Raw genomic sequence first — 17,383 nt, 5'->3', positions numbered from 1 at the left:
TGTCTTCTCTATTGCATAACGACAACGTGTAACCCAAACGGAGATTTGTTTCACGCCCCTAACCCTAATTCTTAATGTAAACCCGACATATACATATATCCAATTTATTTGATTTAATTTATATCTTGGGAAATAATAATGTAAAAAGAATTCGGCTTCGTCAAAAATGTACTCCGTCTGCACCATTCAATTTTTCCTATCTATTGCACAATAAATTTGACAAATTAAAGTTGAAATATCTCTTAAACCCCTTTTATATAGGGATTTTTATCCATTAACTACCGCATAAAAATTATTATATTAACATATTATATGTTATATATTAATATATAATGTGTAATAATTAGTAGATATCTTAATGTATACATATTTTTAATTTTTTATTGTTACTGAAGTTACAGTTATTGAAGTGTGCTATTCATTAAATGTGTTCAGGGAAAGTTCGGTCACCGAGACCACGCTGTTGAACAGTTTGCGAACAATCATTGGATATATGGAAGGAATTACGGTTTAGGACCTGCATGGCCAAATTTTTATGTCCTCTGTTTGGAACCAACTCTATTCTATTCGCGAACAAAGATTCACGATGGAAGTATCCGTCAGAGAGGTTGTCCTCTGCAACTTTACATTGTGAACAGTCCTTGAAGCTATTTGCGAAGTAACAGCAAGCAAAAGAGTTCTATTCGAAAACCAATTGGGGGCAATTTACGAAGTTCAGTGTTTGGCCAGCGGGCACTGATCTTTAGACGAGCGCTTTACTCCAATGGTATCTCGTAAGATCGAGAGTGGTTAGCGATCGTGGGCGTGTAGAAATTTACAGGTTACTATCTTTAAAGAGATTTATCAAAGAACAGAAATATCAAATAACAATATTTGTACAAGGAATATAGTAATATTAATAGAATAGCTAAAATGGCAATCATTTTAATCATAATAATATACTATAATGATGGAAGCTAGAACACAAAAGTTTATAATATTATGAAAGGCTTTCGAATATGTAGAATAATTGAAATCCTTAAAATCTGTTTTATCAATCAATCCGTAGATAGACCTTAAATGGCAGACCCAGCAGAACTTAGAACTGAACTCTGCTCCTCTCTAGCTCATTAAATTTTGGGTGATTCTTGAATCAACGTCTGTGTTTAACATGAAGTAAGTCTTTAAACCGCAGTGTTGCTAATTTGTTGCTAATTTATATATACAGTTACGTGCAAAAGTTTTTGATCGTTTTACGATAGAAATCTTATAATATAATGGAGTTAACTTGCTCTTTGTCGTAAAATATTGTTGATATCTTGTAGCTATGCCTTTCGCAAGGATAATAGCAGCAACGTGGCCGGTTTTCTTTAGAGCATTATTTTGGCCAGGCCAGGTCGGAATTTCTTTGTCTTTGAAGGTAACTAGTGTCTAATAAGACATTTTCTGAGCGCCGACGTTGACATGCGAATGACATCTCATTGTCCGAGCTTCTCTGAGGCACCGCGATCTCTTCCCAAATTCATTGCCGGAATGACGAGACCTCTTGGAATGATCCACACCTCTTGAAGTCGCCCTAAGGTTGGACTCGCCACCGTCGCCCGGAAGAGATTAACCTCATTTTCGAGGATACGCATCGTTTCACGCAGAAGCGCGTATATTCTAACCGGTCGTACTTTATGGGATGGCTGCCTGAGCCTATGAACATAGGTAGCCTTCAGGCCTTTAGAAGGAGCGACAGCTGCACCTCCTCTATCTCCCGCATAATCTCAGCGCCAATGTCGGTAGTTATTCGGACAATTATAGCGCTCTTGACATTGGATACCTGTTCAGAGTCGTCCCCAGAAAGGATAATATGACGACTTAAACTTGTTTTATTAGTTATCAAATGTCCATATCGTAAATTATTATGATTAGTTTATTAATGATAAATGGATTAAACAGATGTTAATTAAACAGAAAACAGTGGTTATTAAACATGACCCAATTGCAATAAACGTATAATAATTAAAACAATTAGATAATTAATTAACAATTTTCGTCAACGCAAATTCAACTCTCTTTTAACAACACTATCTTGATAACGCAATCCGCACTCTCGGACTTCTCAATTCATACTCCTGTTAATTCGTTTATCGTCCCCTAGCATGCCCTTGTCTTTTGTCATAGCCCCAGTACGCATATGCTGAGCAACCGCTTGTTTATAATTCACACCTAGGCAACCGCTTGTTTACGATCCGCACAACACCCCTTAGGCCCCTCGTTCATGATACTACTTTCGGCCGTACCTGACAATCACATCTGCCCTCGGATGTGCTCATCATCACTAATTTCACCCTCACCTCTGACTTCAACAACGTCCTACCATTTCATGCGATTAGCCGCCGTGGTTGTTGTTCGTGACCCTTCGTGTTCGCCCTCTCGTTGTACCACATAGCAGTCATTCCGCAAGACTTTTACCACGCGGTACGGCTCAAGGAACTGCGACTGCAACTTCGGACCAGGACCTGCGTCCTCTCGATCGCCACTAAATCTCCTGTCTTATACGCTGTTGCCTCTTTACGTCTCTTGTTAAACGTCCGTCTGTTTTTAGCTTGAATTTCCTCGATCCGTTTTTTGCCTTTACGCGTAGCTGATCTCGCTCCTCCTAGAACATCACGGCCCACTCGTCTTCGAACAGCTGCGCGCATTCTCATCCGCGTTCCAAACAAGAGTTGGAACGGGGTAACATTCGTACTTCTGCTGGTGGTTGTGTTCAAATACCTTTGCGCTATCTCTAGGTGTAACCACTTGTCTGGTGTTGGCGCAGACAAATTCGTCAATAGGGGATTAAGCGTCCGTTTCACTCTTTCTACTTGTGCATTGTAGTCCAGCCGTGCTGTATACCTTTCTCATTCCAATAATCCTCAAAGGTAACGGCTGTGAATATCGTCCCGCGATCCGAGATAATTCTTCTCGAATTTCCGAAACCTACAGATTGCTTCCTCAAATGGCGAATAACTTCCGCAGAACTTGTTGATTTTGTGGAATACAACCAAACGAACTTTGTGAAGGCATCAATCGCCACGAAGATATACCGGTACCTTTTCTTCGTAGATGGCAATGGTCTAAGATGATCGACACGATAAGTGTCAAATGACAACTCCTCCTTGTCAATAGGGTTCAGGAACTCCTCTCGTTTTCCTTATTTTTTCTCCGCAAGGATACAATCGATGCAACTCTGCACTACCTTATCCACCTTCTCACGCATGCCCACAAACCGATAGTCCCTTTTTAATAACGCTTCCGTTTTAGTGATGCCCAGATGGCCGTGTTCGTGAGCTCGTCGAACCACTTGAGTCTGCATTGACTTTGGCACGCCCAGCAATGGTATCTCCTTTATTTCTTTGTACAAAACTTCGTCCTTTGAAACGTATCCGCCAGCTTCGTGCTGTTCGATGTTGTCCCGGATCTACCGCAGATTATCTTCTTGCAAATGCGGCTTCCTTAACCGTGCAACAATCCTTTGTTCGTCCTCGTCTAGCAGCATGACCATGAGCAACGGATTTCGACTTAGCGCGTCGATGTGCAGTATGCTCCTTCCTGGCCTAATTGAATTGCTCTAAAAGAATTGCCCACTTCGCAACACGCTCTGGTCCTTCTTCTCCTCCTTCCTTCCCTTTTTCTCCTGACCTCCATCTCCCTTTCTTTAGAAAGCCGGCATTTCATCGCCTTTGTGCAGAAATCATAAAACCTATTCCAAAACCGCTCCTCCGCGGCCATCTTCTCAACGGCCCGGTTCTCCAATTTAAAGTCCTCACCGATCGCGACCTCCAACTCCGTTCTCTCCTCCGTCCATCTAGGGCACCAAAAGAGCACATGTTCGGCGTCATCCAGCACCGCACCACAATCCCAACAACTGGTGTGCGACTCTTTGCCGATCCTATGACGGTACCAGTTAAAGATACCGTGTTGCGTAAGGATCTGCATCTGTATGGTAGTTGATCTTCCTCTTTCTTTTGTAGAAGATTAGCGGATCTTCTACCAGTCTCGTAGTTCAATTGTGGGGTTGTGGAACGCCCACTCCAATCTCCACCTGTCCTCTGCCCCCGTCTCCAAATCCTTCATTTCTTCTTGCCCAACATGTGCCATTTCTTCAGGGCTCTCGTTGATCCGCCTCTTCACTCCATACTGCTTCCACCGCAACCATGCCTTGATGTAAATCGGCGTGCTACCGGTAAGCACACACAGACCCCCATGTGACACCGTACGGTAGGCGGTAGACATACGGATCAACGCCGCCCTTTATGCCCTTCTCATGATCGTCCTATTTGTTTCTCTTCCCAGGGAGGAGGCCCATATCGGTGCGCCATATAGAACCACAGACTCCCAGATACCATAATACAGTCTCCTGACTAAATCGTTGGGCCCGCCGACGTCTGGGAGTAGGCTCCGTATAGCGCCCAAGAACCGTTCCGCTTTATCACAAACTGCTTTGAGGTGGGGAGAATCCCCTAGCACTATCCAACACTACCCCTAAGTACTTCACAACACGGCTAGTGGAAATCTCGCCCCCATCCCCCACGTCGAAATTAAAAATCGTCGGTATACTCTTCCTTGTTAAGAGGATAACCTCCGTCTTCTCCCTGGCCAGGTGCAATCTAGTCTCGCAGCACCACCTAGTGGCCAAGGCTATGATCGCCTTTATCTTCTCATTGACGCCGTGGAACCCTCAGAGCTTGAGTAGAACCGCCAGATCGTCGGCGAACGCTACTGCTTCGGTATCCTTCTCCCGGTCCAGCGCTTCCAGCACCTCGTCATACACGAGATTCCACAGTAACGGTCCTAAGACCGATCCCTGCGGAACCCCCGTGTAGACGTTCCTCCCTACGACACCGTCACGACAGTGTATCAGTATTCTCCTCTCAGCCAGATAGTCCGCTAACAACTCCTGTAGCCGTCCCGGTAGCCGTCTCCTTCGATCCTCCTCCATTATCCTCTCCCACCTTAGAGTGTAGAAGGCGTTCTTCACATCAAGGGCGACCAGACCACACGCCAGGCCCTTCCTTCTGCACTCTTCAGCAACTGCGACCGTCCTATCCAGGGCTTCAAGAGTCCCCCTCCTTTATGAAGAAAGCCATACTGGTCCCTATGAAAGGGATCCAGACCAACGCTCCTTTCGATGAGCATTTTCAGCGTATGCTTCCACACCTTTCTCAACGCCGACAGTATGCTAATCGGCCTATACGCCGATGACGTCGCAGGATCTTTGCCAGGCTTGGGTATTAGTACCACCCTAGCCTATTTCCATACCGCCGGTATTTTTCCATAGGTATTTATTCCGTTGAGCACTGTCAGGAGAACGCTAGGCTTTTGCTCCGCCAATAATCTCACTACAGTGCCAGGAATCCCATCCACTCCAGCCGCCTTCCTGGAATCGCATTTCCCAACGGCCATCCTCATGTCTACTTCCTCGATGCCTAACCCTCCTTCTTCGCCAGGTAGGATCGATGTCTCTTCCTGTGCAGTTCGCTTCTTCCAACTCTCCTCCTTGCTACGCCCGATCGCCCTTTTCAGCCGCCTCCTAACATCCTTGAATTCGGCCACCAGGACCTCGGCATCATCCTTGCGGGCCGCCACCGCTCGCTGGGCTCTTTTTCTAGCTCTTAGAGTTCGCTCCTTAACGTAGCGAGCTCATCGCTCCACCAATAGTTGGCGCTCCTCTTCGCACTCGCCGCGTATCTCCTCTTCAAGTCCACGGCACACGTATGCTCCAGACTCATGTGCAGCCCTTCGCCGCATGCCGTCTCGTCAAATTTAAAACCATTTTCGTCATAGACTCCATCATATTTGTTTAAAAAACCCTCTACATCCATCTCTTTTGTCAAATATTTAAAGGCGCCACCCTCCACTCGCTTAATATTATCCCTAAACTTATGCTCAATATAAAAATGGTCAGAGGCTGAGTACCAACCTAGGACCCTACTCCCCCTCCAACTCAGCCTTATTCGTCTATTAACACTAAGTATATCCGGGAAACTAGTCCTTTCATTTCTCAGAAAGGAATAGTTTCCCGTCGTCCTACTAGGTATAAGCTCGTTCCTCGTTGTAACGTCCAGCAGACATGTTCCCCTACGGTCCGTCTTAGACCCCCCACCGAGGATTTTGCATTAAAGTCACCGGCAACCATAATCGCCGGTGCTCTTTTTCTCCCCTCCTTTATGATCCCTTCCAGTTCCTTCAAATAATCGTTGAACTGGCCCTTACTCTTATTAGAGGAACAATACCCACTGACGCAAAATACGTCACAAACCCTGAACCCTACAATCCCTACATTTCTTATCAGGGTCTCGCTTGCCGCATGTTTTCCATTAAACAGGGTGACCCACGATGCATCCCCACCCTCGTCATTAAACCAAAATGGCAACTGCCTATAGGGCTCAGAGATGACCACAATGTCCACCCTGCTTTCGCATATGCACTGCATCATTAGGTCTTGCGCAAGCCTGCATCTATTTAGATTTATTTGTAGAACCCTAACTGGGCCCCCGTCTATTCCTAACACCTAAACGCTCCATAGGGCACGCCAACGAACCCGTTACATGCCTTGCATTTATGCCACCATGTTTCAGACACATTGCGCATCTCGGCTCTTTATCACACTCTCTCATTATATGCTCAGCGCTGCCGCTCCTCCTACACAACTCCCTGCCATGACATGCAACAGTACACCCTGCCGCCACATGCCCCAACATGTGGCACCTATAACAACGCCGAATATTAGCTAACTGCCTTACAGAAGCTACCGTTAACCCCGTTCTCAGCCTCCTCTCTCTCGTCACTAGGCACTCCACTCGCTGGGCGGACCACCACCGCCTCTTGCGTGCCCCATGGGGCCGCTTTTATAGATTTGACTTCTATATCCGCATTCTCCTCAATTGCCCACTGCGACCTGATCTCGTCCACCAGCTCTTCTTTGCTGGTGAGGGGATCGATGTTCCTTATTTGTAGGGTCGCCCTGTTCACCAGAGCGGCCACCTTCGTACTATCACTCAAGGCGGCTCTCAATTTGGCCGCCTCCTCGCTAACCACCACCGTCCTATCGAATTCAATTAGGCCCGCTCTCGTCCTACGGACCCCCGTGGCTCCCTCCAATGAACTCCTCACCTTCATTATCCTCTTATAAACATGAAGCCATTCGCAACCTTCCCTTCCTCCACCTTAATTAGAATGGCTTCCTTCCTCCTCCTGTTCCTTGGTACGCTCTCTCTTCGGCACCAACCTGCCGTTTATTTCCCGGACGCACCATCGGGGTAGCTTGCTCTAAGGAAGCTTTCCTCTTCCTCTTCCTTTTTCCTGCCCTCATCCACCCTTCGGAGTCCTCGCTGAAGTCACCCCTTATCGCTCTGTTCTCCCTCCCACACGCCTCGGCGTATGTGACCTCTCCTCTTCGGGGCCTCTTATACTCCCCAACTCTCATAATTTCAGCCGGCGATACTATCTTTCTTTTTGGGTATCCGCCCTTAGCTATCGTCACTTCTCTCTTCATCTCTGCCCTGTCTGTCCTTTTTTTAACCTCGACAGGCTCTCTCCTTCTCCTTCTTCCTGTTTCCTTGTGATCCCCACACTGCTCCAAGGAAGACAGGATGCTTTTCATCAGGTTGCCATGTCAGCACATGCCCTGTCACGATCAATCCTTTGAAAACTGCGTTTATGAATTTCTGGAAAACAGCTGGTGAATTGCATAATCCGAACGGCACACTAATAAATTCATACTGTAGGAACTGTAAATGCTGTATATTTCGTGCTACTTTCTCCGACATGAACACGAAAGAATCTATTCTTGGGGTCCAACGTACTGAATACTATCGATCCCTGTGACAAATCTAATTGATCCTCGATCAAGGATAGCGGGTATCTGTCTTTCACTACCTTTCGATTCAGTCGCCTATAGTCGACGCAAATTCTAGTTGAACCATCTTTTTTTTTCAATCAACGCGATCCGGCTTGCATAGTCGGAATGTGACTGGCGTATTATTCCGTCATTCAGCCACATTTTGATCTGACCGTTGACTTCGACCTTATCTTGCGGGGATAACCTTCGCGGTCTTTCATAACCGGGAAGATCATCTTGTAATATTAGATTCATTTCAACCCCTACTTCGAGCGTTTTCTGCGGCTTATAATTTCGAATCAGATTCTCTATCGCCTGCTTGTATTGTATATTCGTGATATGGGACAAATCTACCACATGCCTCCCCCACTCGCAACTTTAGCACTCAAACACCTGAAGGCTCTTTCTGGAATTCTTCCGGGTATCCTTAATTTACCAATTTTTATTGCCGGGTCTTTAATAAACCAGGTGTCTTTTTCGCTATTACCTGGAACATTTGACTTTTCTCTGCTGATATTTTCATGCCCCGATCTCTCCAGGTATTTCTGAAGCTCGTCTATCTGGCTTTGTGCCGCCCTCGTATTTTCACCAAGCAAGACGATATCGTCTGCGAAGGCCAACACAGAGACTTTGTTCCCTTCATTTATATTAATGCCTCCGACATTCTTTTCGATTACTTCAAGCAGCGGTTCGAGACACAAGTAAAATAGCAGCGGTCATAAAGGATCACCCTGCTTGACTCCTCTGAGAACTTCTACCTCGACCTCTATATTATTATTCGCTTTGATCGTAGTTTTACATCCTTTGTACATTTCATTTATAATTTCAATTATGGGGGTCGGAACGCCTTTTCTCGCCAGACATGGTTTTATAGCTGAATGGGGTATAGTATCGAAGGCCTTAGAGATGTCCAATATTGTGAAAAGTCCCCTTCGATTTCTTTTACTATAATTTAAGGCTGCGCTCATTAGGTCAATATTGATTTTACATCCACTTTCGGATGTAAATCCTTTGTGCCTTTGTTGAGAATTGTGGATCTTTGAAGCCGAAATAATGTTATAGGAACATTAAATGTATATTGACAGTTATTACTAAAATAATGATATATTTATTACATGAACGATTCTATATATATTTGTCGGATCGGCATTGGAAATGGGGTTGTGGGCGTCAAATGAATCTTCTCGAGGATTAGCCATTGATACGGTGCACACAGACGTAGTTTATTGCAATGATAGAGTTATTACAGTCTTAACAATTGATCACGGCGGTTCGGCACTCGCGACGCTAGTGACGATGCTCTCGGGCTCAATAACGAATCCGCGGTCAACGGGACGACAACAGAACGTACTCACAAAGTCCAAGTCTGAGAATAATCACTGATCGCGAAGGCGTTACTCTTGGATCGATGAGATCGCGAGCGAGAATGCCTTTCCCGTCCCGATGATGCCACACAGGAAAACTATAACGGGGTGTGTCTAAGGATACGAGATCATCGGATTCGTCGAGAAAAGCCTTCGTTCAGAAAGTATTGCTGCTAATTGGTTAATCTCCATATCGGTGGTTAGAAAAGGATGCTAGCCGCCCTCGAGGGAAAGTTGCTAGTGGGAGATGCCGCTCGTTGAAAAATATGTCTCCCCTATCTTCCCGTAGTTGGGACAAAGACCGTTTGTCTGTTTGAAGGACTTCAGTTAACTAAACCTTAAGATTTATAACGGGCCCTCGGGCTAGCCGAACATGTACTGTGGAGACGCATCGACATCTGGCAATCATCTTACTCGAAGAATAGGGTCTGCACGTGGCGAGCCACGGGACAGAAACCGTTGGAATGTTTACTGTCGCGTGTCGCCACAAATATTTCTTTTAAGGAGAGCTATAGAATTACTTCATACCTTTGTTAGGCAAAGCGTTCATCCCGTGACCGCGGCTACGTTCGGCGACTGACTGTCGCCTCGAGCCCAAGCTCATTATCACCATTCTCGAATAATTACAATCGGGTTGAATAACTACAATTGTTCAATTACAGCTATAGTAGACTCTAGGTTACAATGTTGCGGGATTATCCAAAATTCCAAAGGCTCCGGTGTTCTTTCATCTCCGACATATTTATCGATACACACTTGCACGCGTCTCAGAACCTTCTACACCCGACTCTTCATCGACGACTCTTAACCGACTGACTGTTTACATACCTTTGTTTCGAGACGCTGCGCACACACACATACTTCCACACACTGATATATACATATAAGTATTTCTACTACGCACTTAACTCAGTCCAGCACAGAAAATTACACATATCTCAACACACCTCCTTAATTTTTTGTGCTGCATATTTATAGTGGGTCTCGTTGTAACTGTTTTGAAATCGACTTAAGTAATGTACACTATAGCTAACGTCTAATCTTGTTCCAGTACTAATATATAACAAAGCTCCTATGAGATTTCTATATCTTATATCGTCTAAAGCTGATTGTGCGGGTTCTAAACTTAAGTTTTGTTCCATTGGTGTAAAATATAATGTACTGTTTTCTATATTATAATGTTTCGCTAATGACTCTATATAACTACTTTGATCCAGTTTCATCTCACACTTCTTATTATCGTATTCAATGTTTATTCCTAAGTAAGTCTTTACTTCACCCAAGTCCTTCATCAAAAATTTGTTTGACAATTTTTTTTTAATTTCATCGATTTTTCTTATGTTTTTTCCACATATTAATAAGTCGTCTACGAATAGAATTATATATATAACATCATCGCTCTCATACTTCATATACAGACAATAATCACTCTTACTTCTTTGAAATCCTAATTTTTTCATATATTCGTCGAAACATTCATACCAAGCTCTTGAACTTTCACGCAATCCATATAACGCTTTTGATAATTTGCATACTTTCCCGCTTTTATCGTCGTAACCTATAGGTTGTTTTACAAATACTTCCGATTTTATAGTTCCGTTTAAGAAAGCTGTTTCTACATCCATTTGCATAATCGTCAAACCATATTGACAACAATAAGATAGTAATAACTTCAACGTTTGCATTTTTGCTACTGGAGAGTATAAATCTTTCAGTACTTCTTTTTGTTGGAAGCCTCGAACAACTAGTCGCGCTTTCTTACGATTGTCAGATTTATTCGTATATATCCATTTCAAGTCTAATACTTTTTTGTCTTTTGGTTTTTCTACTAATTGCCAGGTCTTATTTTTCATTAAACTATTCATTTCTCGATCCATTGCTTCTTTACATGAACCGCTGTCATCTCCACTTAAAGCTTCTTCATAGGTTTCATAGGACTGTGTGCACTAACTACATTCACATAAATGAAATATGAGCTCGTTTGACCATATCTTTGAGGTTTCTTTCTTTCCCGGCCTGACCTTCTCAAATTACTTTCTGTGTCCTCAAGTTTTTCTTCTGATTCGTTACTTAAATTTCTCTCCTTTTTTATTGCAACCTGCTCGACCTTTTCGTTTACATCCGAATGTTCGTCGAAAATCTTTTCTGTCTCATTGCCTGGTCCATCTTCTCCTCGAAATCCTACTAAATTATCATCTTCACCTATAAATTCTACGTGTCTTGCAATTACAATTTTATTATTAACTAGTATCCTATATCCATTGTTTTCATAACCTACAAGTATCCCAGTGTCTGCTTTTTTGTCCCATTTCGAATTTCTTTTAACTTCGGGTATTCTTACGAAAACTCTACTTCCGTACAATCTTAAATTATTTATATTCGGTTTCCTTTTTAAAAATATTTCAAATGGTGTTTTATTTTCATATGTGTTCGTAATGGTTCTATTTTTTAAGTACGCCGCGGCTCTCACTATTTCCGGCCAATATTTAATATTCAGCTTTGAATCATGTAATAAGCATCTAGCGGAATTCATGATTGTTCTATTGTAGCGCTCAGCTGTTCCATTTAACTCGTGAACATAAGGTGGGCATGGTTCTACGACAATTCCCTTTTCCCTAGTTAGATTGTACATGCTTTTGTTCATATATTCTTTTCCATTATCGTATCTTAATCTCTTTATCTTTTTACCAGTAAGATTTTCGACTTTGTTTATGTAATCAAGGAAGCAATTGTAAACTTCACCTTTTGATTTCAAAGTATAAATCAATGCACACTTACTGTAGTCATCTATAAATGTCAAGAAATATTTGGATCCATCAAACCCGGCATTATTATGAGGTCCATTTAAATCGGTATGTACTAATTCTAAAATCTCGCGTGCTCTTCTACGGTTATTTTGGAAGGGTACATTTCTACATTTTTAGCATGAGATTCTTGCCTTTCCATGTAACTACTTATCTTATATAAACCATGATCTTTGAATGCTATCCCTATCAACTTTCTGTATTTGTTATATATCTTTAAAGTATTTCCTGCTGAGACTATCTTATTTTCATTCGTTACTCTCGCATAGCTAATTAAGTTATTATCCATTTCTTTCACGTAAAATACATTAGACATTGTAATTTTAATCCTCCTTTTGTTTACTTCAAAGTAAGTTAAAATTTTTCCGACTTTTGTTTCTTTTAGAATTCTACCGTCTCCTAACTTCACATTTATCGGGTTTTTTAAATTTTCGTACTCAACAAAATAAGAGTCATTATTTATAATGTGATCTGAACATCCACTATCCAATATCCAATCTATTTTTCGCGTATCGCTAGTACATACCGTAATTTCATTTTTATTATTTTCGCGCTCTACTCTCGTTAGGAAAGATCCAATTTCTTGGTCGTCGTAGCCCTCGTTGTGTGAATAATTTGCGTCGTGTTGACTTGCCTCGTAGTAGCGTTGTTGCCGGCCTCTGCTTTGTCCTCGTTGGCCAAATCCTCGTTGGCCGTATCCTCGTCTTCTTTGGCCAAAACTTCGTCCGCCGCGACCCCTATTCTACTGCGGCTGATACGCACCTCCTTGCTGTTGCGTTCTTCCATTGTTTGCGGCCATTGTTTCCGCCTCTATACGTGTTTGTGCAATTTTTTGCCATGTGACCGTACTTTCCACAGCCATAGCACTTTATGTCCTTTTTTTTGGCTGTAAATACATTTGACTTTGTTCTATCACTTTCTTTCTTGCTACGCGTTTCCCACATTATAATTTTATTTTTCAAAAATTCACAAGTCCGATCATTTTCTTTCACTGAGTCGATTAAGTCACCAACATAGCTCAATGATTCTGGTAGTGCTTTCAGCATGTAGTCGAGTTTTTCACGTTCGTTTGCATTTGCACCGGCACTCTTTAATTCATTGATAGTTTTTTCAAATTCCGTGAAAAATGAATTTGATTCTTCAAAGTCCTCAAAAACCTCATCATGTCTAGTCTACTTCTTATACAAATTTGCACTGCTGTTGATTCCTTCATATACATCTCATCAAACTTTTGCATTATTTTTAAAGCAGTGTCTTGATCACCAACAAATTCTAATTGCTCATTCGTTATACTACTATAGATGTAGTTCATCGCCCATTGATTCTTTTCATCTCACTTATCTTACGCATCCGTGTCCATTTTCTCTCGTATAGCCGGTTCATAACATTTTTTACACTTTAGATACATTAATATTCTTTCCTTCCATATTCTGTAATCGCGTCCATCGAATATTTGAACCTTAATTTCGTCGTCCCTTGGCATCTTGATTCGTTTTCTATATTCACACCTTTTTTTTTTTTCAAAAAATAATTCTCTTTATTATCGAAAATCTTTTTATTTGTTCTACCAATAGCCTTTTTATCTCTTCAGGACTTATTTCCAATTTTTTATTCCTTTTTATAAATCGACTTTTATACATTCACTCCCGGTTACACGTGGTTCCATAACCTTAAATCTCGGCAACCACGATCTTCTACCATGTCGAGAATTGTGGACTTTTGAAGCCGAAATAATGTTATAGGAACATTAAATTTATATTGACAGTTATTACTAAAATAATGATATATTTATTACATGGACGATTCTATATATATTTACCGATACACTTGCACGCGTCTCAGCACCTTCTACACCCGACTCTTCATCGACGACTATTAACCGACTGACTGTTTACATTCCTTTGCTTCGAGACGCTGCGCACACACACATACTTCCACACACTGATATATATGTCGGAGATGAAAGGAAAGCCGAAGCCTTTCCTTGGAAATTTTGGGAACATCCTCTAGTACCTTGGCCTAGATTTTATTATAGTTGTAATTGCTTAAGATTTGTAATAAGCGAGATTGGGTTCGAGGTGACAATCGGTCGCTGAACGTAGCCACGGTCACGGGATGGATGTTTTATCTAACGGAGGTCTGGAGTGGTTGTATGTATTTTCCGAGAAATGTGGTTGTGGCGGCATGCGGCCTCGAGAGCGGGCCTAGCCACGTGTGATGTTGCCTCGGAGGTGCCGATGCAATGGGACATACATTGTATTAGTAATCAAAACTCCAGGCAGAAACTGCCTAGCAACGGCGTTTGGAACTTTCTCGATGCTTCCAACGAGTGTGCCTAGCAACGGCGTTTGGAACCTTCTCGATGCTTCCAAACGGGTATAGAAAACAAAATGCAATCGTACAGGGAGAAAAATCTCCACGAGGCTGGCATTCTTGCGATTGCATTGGAAAGTGATACATCGAGCATTTTCGACGATCGCATTTCCGTCTAAGTTAGTTTCGCTTAGTAAGGAGTTATCCCAGTGACCGTGGATTCGTTTGAACTCAAACATTGCTAATAGTATTATTTAATTTAATTATTCGTAGATCGTATTTTTCATCAGGCTTAGTGTTTGTTAGACTTATTATTAGTTGTACTTATTATTTGTTAAGCTTAGTGATAGACCTGTATATACGTGTAAATAAAATCTCGGCTTTGTGAAACGATGGCTAGTCCACATGAAGAGTCGTCGCGCGCCCAAAATTCGAATCGTGATCCGACATATACATATAAGTATTTCTACTACTTAACTCAGTCCAGCACAGAAAATTACACATATCTCAACAGCCTTATATTTTGATCTATACCCCGTCTTAGCCGCCCATCGAGGATTGATGAGAAAATGCGACCTAGAATTGGGCCGATCGTAATTGGTCGCCAGTTCTCGACCATATTTCCATCTTTATTAGCCTTTGGTATTAAGGCTGTCCTATTTTCCTTCCACGCGGTCGGAAAATAGGAACTATACCATAATATATTTGTCGGAGATGAAAGAACACCGGAGCCTTTGGAATTTTGGATAATCCCACAACATTGTAACCTAGAGTCTACTATAGCTGTAATTGAACAATTGTAGTTATTCAATCCGATTGTAATTGTTCGAGAGTTGTGATAATGAGCTTTGGCTCGAGGCGACAGTCAGTCACCGAACGTAGCCGCGGTCACAGGATGAACGCTTTGTCTAACAAAGGCATGGAATAATTCTATAGCTCTCCTTAAGAAGGAAATAGTTGTAACACTCGACAGTAAACGTTCCAACAGTCCCTGCCCCGTAGCTCGCCACACGCAGACCCTGTTCTTCGAGTAAGATGATCGAGTAAGATCGATCGTATATATATACATATATGTAACTATGCATTAAATTTGAAACGTATGCGATGTATTGAAAGTTTTAAAAGTTTCTTTCAAGTTTCAGATATTTAATCTAAATTAGAGATATATTAGTAAAACATGAAATGAAATATATATATTTACATTATAATTTTTAAACATATTCGTATTTTTAAACATCATTAACTAAATTTCTAAATAATTAAGAATATACTGCTTCTTATTAAATAGGTACGAAATGTTTTTATTAGCGAGAAGCTATTAAAAGTGATGGTTGACAAATTGTATCGATATACCACAAGTTGACGAAGTATACCAGTAATAATTTAACAAAGCAAATTCTTCCCTGCGATCTTCGAGAGAAATTCCTTGGAATTGGAATTGTTGTAACGAACGCAGCTGCATTTATAACATGCGACATAAGTAAACTCTTTTATATACTAAACTATTTGATTAATGCTAAGTATGTAAGAAATCTAAAAAGCTTTTAAAATCGCATATTTATCATTGTACTATTGATTTTCCTACCATTTTGAAATGTACAACTTTGAGAGTAATTACTATATCTTCGTTCTTAAATAATGGAGCAGCTAGCGAAAAAAATGAAGGAAAGGCGGAGAAACGATGCAGAATATTCATAACGTGCCCGTGATTCATCTGCATGTTTCAGTTTTGTTGTATATTTCACAATCGAACATTTTCTTTTCTCTTCTATCGTACTCTTGTATCTTGTGACGTGACTGTTTCTCGTGGGAGATAAGAGCAAGACGAAATGCGGTTTCTAGCATTTCGCAAACAAAAAAGGACGAAACTGTTCGCTTTTCTTCTGTTTTCTTGTTTTTAAATAGAGATGAAAGATAAAAAGACATATCTACAGAATTTATTCTATTTCCATTACACTATTTTCATCTAAATCAATTGGCTTGCTGAATAAATTCTTCTTGTTTACAGGCATAGCTAATAGAGATTTGGATAGTCTAATATGGCTTATTTTCATTCTTTTTCTTAGCTCTAATACTTTCTTTAAATCTTTCTCGCCAAACCCTATAAATTTAAAATTATTCGCACACTGTAATTCATTATTCCAATTCAATAACATTTCACACTGAGTTGCATTTAAAATATCAGAAATTTCTGAAAAATAAAGGAGGGTTTGTACATCAGGATATATTGAAAATAAATTTGGCTGTAATTCTTTACCTATTCCACGTGTATGATATTCTCCTAGTTCTTTCTACTCTAATTATATGTTCCCTCCTAGCATGCTGTCTACTCCTGTTGCTACCTATAGACCTTTTAATAGTAATTTCTTCCATTTCTTCATCATTTCTTGCTACATACCTTTGGATCAAATATAGAACTATAACTAATCACATCTTTAATGTACAATCTCTGTATCATCATGTGTATACATTTTTGTTTTACCTCCGTTTCTAACAAACTTGCAGTTATCTCTGGAGTATAGGGTCACACGCCTGGAATCATATTGTTTCTGATCCACGATATTTTCTCTCCTATTGAATTCTGTTTTATCAAGCAGGACATTTCTGCCTTCTGTCTATTTGATATTCTGAAACAAAACACATTGTCCATTTCCTTCTTTATTACACAAAAGTATTATATAATCATATAAAATAAATGAAATGTACATAACAAAATCACATAATTTAATAGTAATTGTATTTACTTTTTGGCTTTTTTCGTAATAGCGATAGACTTTCTGCTATTTGGGTGTATCATTTTCTTTGGCTTCAGGAATTCTTTTCTCATTGCAGTGGCCTATAAAAGACAACAAAATAAATTAGTTAAAATATTACCATGGCTATGAATTATTTCGATTATCCTAATCATCAAAACTCCAACTCAGGCTATCCGTTTACTCAATGTATAATCATGCACAGGCGAATCGTCGACAGTATCAGACGAATTAGTGCATTAGAAGCACTAATAGAGTAGACAAAACATCCTACATGCCACAGCTATCGAAACAATA

The 17,383-nt window shown here is 41.1% G+C and overlaps 1 pseudogene; it reads right to left on the bottom strand.

Moving 5' to 3' along the window:
• Positions 1-16,255: 16,255 nt before the first annotated feature.
• On the bottom strand, positions 16,256-17,169 carry LOC117240793 (annotated as a pseudogene).
• Between the last annotated feature and the right edge of the window lie 214 nt (positions 17,170-17,383).

The sequence above is a fragment of the Bombus vosnesenskii genome, unplaced genomic scaffold (genome assembly GCF_011952255.1).
Source record: "Bombus vosnesenskii isolate JDL3184/JDL3185 unplaced genomic scaffold, Bvos_JDL3184-5_v1.1 scf7180000014935, whole genome shotgun sequence".
Taxonomy (NCBI): domain Eukaryota; kingdom Metazoa; phylum Arthropoda; class Insecta; order Hymenoptera; family Apidae; genus Bombus; species Bombus vosnesenskii.
This window is presented reverse-complemented; position numbering and strand designations above follow the sequence as displayed.